This window comes from Corvus hawaiiensis, chromosome 6, assembly GCF_020740725.1.
Source record: "Corvus hawaiiensis isolate bCorHaw1 chromosome 6, bCorHaw1.pri.cur, whole genome shotgun sequence".
NCBI lineage: Eukaryota > Metazoa > Chordata > Aves > Passeriformes > Corvidae > Corvus > Corvus hawaiiensis.
The window spans coordinates 25249408-25257777 of record NC_063218.1 but is presented as its reverse complement, the minus strand read 5'-3'; positions in this window follow the sequence as shown (position 1 = coordinate 25257777).

Sequence of the window (8370 nt, the reverse complement as noted above, 5' to 3'; positions counted from 1 at the left end):
GCTGGATGGGGGTCCCGGCACGGAGATACCCTTGCCGGACACCTACAGGCTCTGGGACAAGGACATCAGCGCTTGCAGGAAAAGGGGTATGTGGGCAGTCAGAGCACGACGGGGAAGCCAAAATCCCCTCAGCACCGCGACTGGGGTCACATCGTCCCTGCGTCACTCGTTATGGCTGCATTTGGCAGAAAACCCATGGAGAAGTCACTCTGAAATGTCGTTTTCTGTGTCTGCCAGAATCCCGAGGGGAAAAAACCCTCCGCGCCCAGCAGCATCTGCCCCTCCCGGGAGGGGAGTTCCGTTTAGGCGGGCAGTGGTGAGGAGCAGCAATCTCGCAACAGCGTTCTTCTCCAAAGGAAATAAAAATTGTGTATTTACAGCACTATTCTGCATTAAATATTGCGGCGCCTCAACTTTGCAAATGAGCTGGGTGGGCTTTACCCTCTTCGTATTACACCGCAGCTGCAGGAGAGAACCGTTTTGCAAACGAAACCTAGGCAGAGAAAACGGGCCCCCTTGCCCTGCCAGCCGGGGCGCAGCGGCTGTTGGGCGGCCGCGGGCTGTTCCGGCCCGTCCCGCCGGGCTGCCGGACCCTCCCGCCCCCGGGCTGTGCCGCCGAGGGGCTTCTGGCGGAGGAGCGGCGGCGCGGGCTGCGGGGGGTAACTGCGATATGGCACTCGAGTGGTTCGCAGCGGCGGTGGCGGGATAACGCTTTCATTTTCACGCGCGGTGTAAGCGGGAACAGTTCAGCCCCGGATCCAGCGTGTAAAAAAGCCCGACGAGTTTCGCCGCAGAAACTTTGAGCCGGAGAGGAAGAAACTTTCGTTTACTTTATGAAACTCCGTAACTGATAGTGCACTCCGCACCCGGTTACGTCTTTGCTATTTCATGTCGCAAATAATTTGTTTTCACGAGCATCAGTAATGTCACCGTCTCTCTGGGGTCGACGCTGAGGGCCCCCTGAGGACCCACGCAAGGCAGGAGAGGATGGGACAGGGAGAAAGGGCAACTCGGCTCTCTTTCCTCGTATCCTTTTGTTGTTGTTGTTGTTGGAGGGTTTGTTCTCGTTTTAATCTCTCAACGAAAGAAAACCGTCAGGGCGGTAACGACCGAGTTTTCTACAGGCAGTAAAACATTAAAATGGCCACAAACCTTTCAGCGTAGACCAAACTGCTGGCTCGGTTTCTCTCCTCTTCTCTTCTCTTCTCTTCTCTTCTCTTCTCTTCTCTTCTCTTCTCTTCTCTTCTCTTCTCTTCTCTTCTCTTCTCTTCTCTTCTCTTCTCTTCTCTTCTCTTCTCTTCTCTTCTCTTCTCTTCTCTTCTCTTCTCTTCTCTTTTTTCTCATTTCCTACTCTATCAGGGAAAAAACCTCAAACACGTCGGTGTTTTGAGACTATGTAATGCAGGGGGAGGTTTTGAAGGTTTTCAATGGTTTTGAAGGAAAATGCTAGCAGCCTTTTTTCACCCAGACCAGCAGCCGTGTTCTGTGCGCTGCATGACACAGACGTCCCCACCTGCAGAAGAACCTCAGGTCATCTCGGAGGTCCAGAGCAACAGGGCATCAACGAGCCTAATGCCTAGGATGAAGGTATCCGTGTACACATTTTTGGACAAAGTGTTTTTGCACAAGTAAAGCTAAAGGAACTGGAAACCCTTAGAGATAAAGAATAGAGAGAAAGAAAAGATGCACTTCTAAGCCTGGTCAAGAAGGATCGTCACCGGCCTTGCTTCCCGAAGACAAATATTTACGGGGTCGGGTTAACCGTGGGAAAGGATTAGTGGACACAGATTCAAACTAGGAAACTTCCCCCCCGGCGGAGCCACTTGTGGGAGGGCAGCCCGTGCCGCTGCTTGCCGTCCCTCTCCCCAGCCCCCCGGAACCCCTTCAGCCTCACTCCGTGGGACTGCACGGCTGCAGCGAAGGAGAACCTCGCTGGCAGCAAAGGCCTCCTCCACAAAAGAGACGAGGGAGGGGATAATTATTCTTCCACTGTAAGACAGTCCTCATTATAAATCATCAAGCGAAGTAGTGCCGCGAGTTGTGCAGGGGAGCGCCCCAGAGCCGCACTTGGTTTACAGCTGCCTTTCGTAACAACGCAGCCAGGAGATAAACCGGCATTGATTGAAGTCGTCGTGCAGGAGAGTTCCTAAGTTCCCCGTATCCTTAGGTGTGCTGGGCTCCTTCGGCGCAAGCGGGAGCTGGCGGCCGGCCGCCCACGCTCTGCTCGGCCCCCTCCCCGGCACTGAGCGGGGCATCGCCAGCGACATGCGAAACGCTTCTTGGTGTAAGCAGACGGTGCTGCCCCTCACCTTCTCCGGCTGCATCTCCCTGGTCCCCGCGGGAAGGGCTCCGTCCCTCCCCCGGCCGTGGCACAGAGGAGCAAACCTGCATCAGTGTGTGATCTCAAACGAAAGCCACGGAGAAAAACAACGCATTTCGAAGTCAGACTTGCTGCTGTGCGTCCAGGAAGACGACAGAGCTACCAGGACTCTCAAACGCTTCTGGTTACTTGAAAGCAGCTCGAAAATGCAATTATTCCTGTAGGTGGCACTGGTACTAGGTGTTGCAGAAGCGAAGGCAAAGATGGAGAAAATTGCCTAGGAATTCCCAATTGGTTCCTGTAATTTAAGGCAGAACAATAGAGTTATTTTTTTCATTTACTCTAAATTCATGTAACATGCGACAAATGAAAACCCGATTTCTTTATTAGAACAAAAAATGCTTTTAAAATCTGGCTCTCTGTAGCTTAATGGTCTGGTCCACAAGAATTGTCTATTCCCCTATATGTCATTAAACAGATCCTAGTGCAAATAGAAATTAACTCAACACGGCTCATTCAAGTCAAACGCTTGCGCCAGGAAAGCCCTAATGAGACACTGTCTGGTTTCCAGAGGGGTTGCTAAGTACGATTGGCGGCAAAGTTATTAAATCTGTCCAAGAAGCTAACACATCATTAAGACACTCCACCTAACCCTCCCAACCTCGATCTGAATATTCAAGCGAGGGTGAAAGGGATATGACAGTGGCACCGATGCCATAGGCCAGGTGGAACTCCCCCCGCCGGGGAGAGGGACTGGGACAGCCCTGTGTCTTGGCAGCGGCGGAAGGCGCGGAAGGATTTGACGGGGAAACTCAGTCCACGGGGACGTCCTTAACCCTCGGCCTTTCTCCCGGTTTAGCACTACTGTGCATTTATTTCACCTGTTCATCCGTCTTCAGCTTCTCCCAGTGAAGTGCAGGCATATGCTCTTGCCTTCACTGCAGAGGGTCTGTACGGACCTGAGACGGCGGGGTCACCCCGACAGGGTAACCGGGTCTGTCGGTCTCCTCCTTTCTCCTGAGAATGAGTCAAATGCCCGTACTCACTCTCCACGGATCGTCTGAGTTTCTACAGACCCTGTCCTTCTCCCATCAAGCCGGGGGACGGGTCCTCGACGTGTCGTAGGGACTGAGAGCCCTGGCCGGGCCGGGGAACCAGCCAGCCGGGGAACCAGCCGGCTCCGAGAGGCAGGAGAAGCTGCTCGAGAGAGAGCGGGGGGGCTTGCGCTCCAGCCCAACCCCCGACACAGCCCGACACCGCGTGTGCATTTCCTAACCGCTGAAGATGAGTTTCCCTAAAAACCAGTAGCCAGGGAGGTGAGCTTTGCAAGAGGCTGCTTCCTTTTCCCAAGAGCAGGACACCTAAAAGCCTTGTGCCTCGATTTCTTGCTATGTTTCATTTTCTTCTGATTTTGGGTCTGTGACAGCCGAAGTGACTCCAGGACCCGATTGTATTTTGCCCACCGTTGCTTCATAAATATGCAGGAAATATATATATCTGTTTATATCTGATGCAACTTTGCTAAACAAAATTTCATCCTATTATATTTCCACTCTCCATCTTGTCCCTGACGTTAAAACAATTTCTTAAAATTGAAATCACACACTCTCACACGACACAACTCCCTCTTTACCTCCCACCTTGTGAGAGTTTAGCAGTTGTTGCATCTATTTCCGTGCAGGTCTGAATATTACGTTAATTAAATTAAGGTAAAAATATCCCGCCCTGGAATCGCAAGTAAATCAACGTGGGCAGTTTACGCAAACACAAATGTATAAGCTGGTGGGCTTTAGCGAGCTAAAATAAGGTAGCAGGCACTAACAAGAAACGCGACATCTACCAACGATGGATCGACAACTTGTGCAAGGATCATTCTGAAAAAGCCCTTTTCCCCCCTAAGAAGGGAGGACAAGTGGAACACAAGGCCAGCCCCTGCAGAAGGGCGGGGATCGGGGGTCGCCAAGGGGTCAGGGAGCTGTGGGGGAGAGCAGCGGTCCCTATTGCAGCGGTCCTTATCTGCAGTGGTCCCTATTTGCAGCTGCGCGCCGGCTTGAAAGGACGTCTCCCTCCGAAAGTCTCCCTTCTCTTTCGCACAAGCGTTTGCCGGCGCATACGCTCTTGTCCCAAGTTACGAGGTGGGGTCAGCACACCTGAGAGCTGGGGGTCAGGCCGGGTATTTTCAGGCTCTCAGGCTCGGAGGGGGAGCAGCCAGGATGGCGAGCGGCCCCGCACCCTCTCCCTCAACCTGCCAAGGCACGCTGCCCTCGCTAACCTACTGTGCTCAGCTATTTTGTGGCATAAGGAAATGCACATGGCAGCCAGTGATGCATGGAGACCCCTTCATCCCGCGTTTGGTTCCTCGCAGAAAATGGGAATGACCCCTGGAGATTCCGTGGGATTTTATACGCCCACGTGTAGTAATAGCTCTGTGCAAAATGAAAGCCCCGTTTCAAAGTTCCGTGCTGTCTCATCTCCCTCCATTTCAAACGGCACCTTCCCTCCGGGGTGGGTCACCTCTGGACATACCTCAAGGTTGTCGCTGGATTGCCGCTAACCTTCCGCTTGCCTCTACCCGCTTTTCCCTGCCTGCCTTTCAGAGGCGTCCAAAATCTCCTCCGACACCCCCACCGCGATATCCCCTCACCGGTGCTCCGGCTCCAAGATGCTTTTTCCCAACAAACTGTCTGCATCGTTTCCGGGGGTGAATTTCGCGGCTTTGAGCCGCATGGCAGGAGCCGGGGGCGGGGAAGACAGGGCAGCTGCAACAGTCCCTCCGGTCGCCGCACCACGTCCGCCCCCCAGACCTTACCCACGCCACCTCGGAAAACACGGCCACCCGACTACATACATGGCCGCGAGGGCTCTGTCCTTTGGGAAGAATCAGGGGGGACTTCTACTTACAAAATACGATACTATGTGGGCATCCTTCTGCCTTAACAGCCCCTCAGTAGCCCACTCCCCTCGAGGAAGGAGAGGGAGTTATCTTCCTCCCTTAAAAAAAAAAAAATCAATAAAAATCTGCCGCTTCAAAGAGGGGCTGGGGGTGTGCCGCGTTGGATTTGCCTGGTCTCTTCCTACAAGGGGAGAGCGGAGGCATCTGGGAAGCAGAGCGAGGCATAGAAAGGCCTCATGAAGTTGGCTCCGAGAGGCAGGAGCAGGACACGCCGAGGTGAGCACGGCGGCGCAACGGAGCCCTGCCGGAGCGGTGGGATAGCGCAGCGTCGGGACTGCTCTGAGCTACGGGAGGCTGGGCACTGTTTGGGGGCCTGCCCGGTCCCAGAAAGCGCCGGAGAAGGCCTTCATGGGCGGGAGTAGCCAGGGGCTGCCAGCCGCCGCCTCGCCGGTACCGGCCACGCACCGAGGCTGATGCCGCCGTACACGAGATTTGCAGCGGGCAGCTCACGCCGAGTCTGTGGAGGAGAGAGGGCGAGAGAGCAGGGATTGAGGGAAGGAGAGGAAGGGGAGCGCCTCTGGCTCCCCTCTGCAACGCAGCGGTGTCGGGAGAAGGCAGGCAGAGGCAACGTTCCCTGGAAAGACACCGGCCGCCGGTACCCGGGGCTCCCGCCGCGCTGTGCACCGCTCAGTCACTCCCAGTCACTCTCTCGGCACGGAGGGAAAGGAATGGGAAGGGAAGCCCGGCTCCTGTCTGGCCCTGGCTCGAATCTCTTACAGCTTCCCCCCAGCCCCCGCCGCCTCCCGCTTTGCTTTGCCCGGCCTGAGGACCCCGCGGTGAGGGCGTGGGTGCGTGCCGGGACAGCCGCCGGCTTCTCGGGGCGAGCACCCTGCCCGGGCACGCGTGCCCTTCCCCGGCTGGAGAAGCCCTGACCCTGAGCCCCCCGCCCTCCTCTCGCTGCTGCCTTTCCTGTCCGGTTCTTCAATGATTTCCTACCTGAAAAATTAATCTTTTAGCCAGGCAGGTCAGAAGCGATCAACAGGCTGTTGTATATTATGTTTTCATATTCCTCTCTTCTCCCCCTGCCCTCTACCGACTCACTGTAGATGTGACCTTTGGTATTTCAGCCCACACTCAGCAGTTGAATGGAAACAAGTTGAGCACGTTCACTTCTGATAAACATTATCCTTAAACCACTAGAGACCCGAGCAGAGTAAACGAGCTTTGCCGACAGGACCACATCAGGAACACACATTGAGAAAGGGAAAGAAACCAAATATCCAGGAGATCAGAGGCGGGCTCGGGGGTGGAGGGGTGGCAGAGGGAAGGAGGGGGAACAGACAGGTTGGGGGACAAGGCGAAGGGGGGAGAGAAGGACACAACTGTGAACACAATAGGCACAGATGGGAAGAGAAGCTGCCCGCGCAGCGTGGGAGAGAAGCTCGGGGTCACGCTCGAGCATCCCAGCAACCCTGAGGGAGATTTAGGGGCGCCGAGCTGGTCCAGGAGCGGCGGGGTCGGACTTACACACTTGTGCGCCAGGAGTGGTCCCCGGCCACATGCCACTGGACCAGGCTAAAGCAACGAGAGTCCCGCGTGTTCAGGGCGGCCAGGGCAGCGGGCAGCCCAGGCCCCGTCGGGCTGGGGAGACACCCTGTAGGGTGGGCAGCCTTGTCGGGGATCCAGAAAAGAAACTCCGCTTCGACAAGAAATACCCTGTTAAAGTGGATCAGAAGTTTTACGGACTCGAACCCCCTTTCATTTCTTAATTATATAAATAATTTAATTAAAGGCAGGATCCAGGTCCCACTAGTTCAACGCCTTCTGCCTTAAAAATAGCCAAAGGAGGTCAGCTCAGAGCACAGAAAGGGGTTCTGGCTTCAGCAAACGCCTGCTAGTACTGTCTGCGCAGAATGCTAGCCCTTTCGGACAGTGGCATTTGCGCGGGTGAGTGTTCCCTTTATCAGAGGTAATTTTATCTAGGTTGAGGAAGCACCACAATTTACAGGTGTGGTATTCTGAAAGGGCAACTCGCATTTTTGAAGTAACCACAAAACTGCCATCGAAAAGTTGATGTTGTGGTGTTTCGGCTTTGTTAGGGTTTTTCTGGTTTGGTTGGTTTTGGTTTGTTGTTGTTGTTTTTCTTTTTTGTTGTTGTTGTTTGGGTGGTTTTTTTGTTGTTGTTGTTGTTGTTGTTGTTTTTTAAATCCATGTGGAGAAAACAGAAGTATCCACCGGTATTCCGATCAAATAGAGCTACCTGCAAAAGAGCCATGATCGCCACAAAACGTTTACAACATGCCACTAATTTCTGGGAGATCTCCTGCAACATCTTATTTCTTCACAGTTAGGAATGTTCATTTCGATATGTTCTCTGAAATCTCGCTCAATTAAATTTTTTTTCCTAAAAACATCCTAAATTTCAATTAAAATAATATCGATACACTGTTTACACACACCAGCGACATAAATTTCGTGGTTCATTTGGTGATATTTCGTGGACTAGGATCACACTCTTATTTCTTTTCACGTTTTATTTAATTTACAGAGTCTATACCTTTGAGACTCTATTAAAAAAAAAAAAAAAGCAATAAACGACAAAGAAGAACCTCAGGAGAAGAATACAGAAAAAAACAAAGACATCCTTAGCTGGAGCTGAGAGCCCATGATCTCTGTGTGCAACATGATGTAACGTAGGGCGTAAGACACACACACAGGACCAGATCAGGATCCGTACACCGCCAAACCAAACATGTCTTCCACATACACGCCGTGACCCACACATTCTTTAATTCCTACCAGCTTTGTCTCTTTTTCTTTTGATTGCTAATACGTATCAGTGCCTTTGATAAAGCTGAAATCTGCTGCGAGGCACTGACATTTTACGCTTAAGCGCGGTGCAATATTACTGTGGGGATGAAAACAAAACCGGGGCCGGTCTGCGTTGGGCAGCGAGCACCAGCATCCCGGTGCCGGTCTGCGGTGGCCGGCGAACACAGCATCCCAATGCCGGGCGCTACAAGCCCCGTCCTGTCTCCTCCCAAGGCAAGGGAAAATGCAGCTCGTTTCCTGGCCGGTTTGTGATTTCCACCAAAAATGACCCAACTCTCATCACTCACGGTCTTCTCGTACACCGCCCGCGAAACATTCGTTAGCT